Here is a 543-nt window from a genome sequence, read left to right as displayed (position 1 = left end):
AACTCTTTATAGAATCTAATCAGTATAAGAGGTTGAGTGTTAAAACAAGAACAGTAGAATAGCACAACTGGTCTATGGACGATTTATGTGTCCACCTCAACAGTCTCAACTGGAAAACTTAACCTAATTACATAGTATTTTTGTAAAATTTTGTATAAGTAACGGATTTTAAGTAGCCTTCAATACTATCGGTTAACTTTCAAATTTTACTATACTATAGCGACTATAGTGACTTATGCTAGAGGAACCTATGTGAGATGATTATGGTCCTATACTGACTGTTATAGCGCCCAATGATGATAATAATTTTTTTTTTATTTTTGCATTCCTAAACCTAAACAGTTTGAATCTCATGTATTTATACATGAATCATACAATAAAACTTTGCAGACTGCATTGAAATTATGTGTAGCTGAAGTTGCTTGAAATTTTTTACTGAATCTCAAGAAATGTTCTTTCTTAAACGCAATAAAGTTTCTTTTCTTGCAGTTGTGAATGGGAAACTTAAAGTGGATTCCGACATAATCATTCGAAAAATAGTTG

The sequence above is a fragment of the Teleopsis dalmanni genome, chromosome 1 (genome assembly GCF_002237135.1).
Source record: "Teleopsis dalmanni isolate 2A chromosome 1, ASM223713v2, whole genome shotgun sequence".
Classification (NCBI taxonomy): domain Eukaryota; kingdom Metazoa; phylum Arthropoda; class Insecta; order Diptera; family Diopsidae; genus Teleopsis; species Teleopsis dalmanni.
This window is presented reverse-complemented; position numbering follows the sequence as displayed.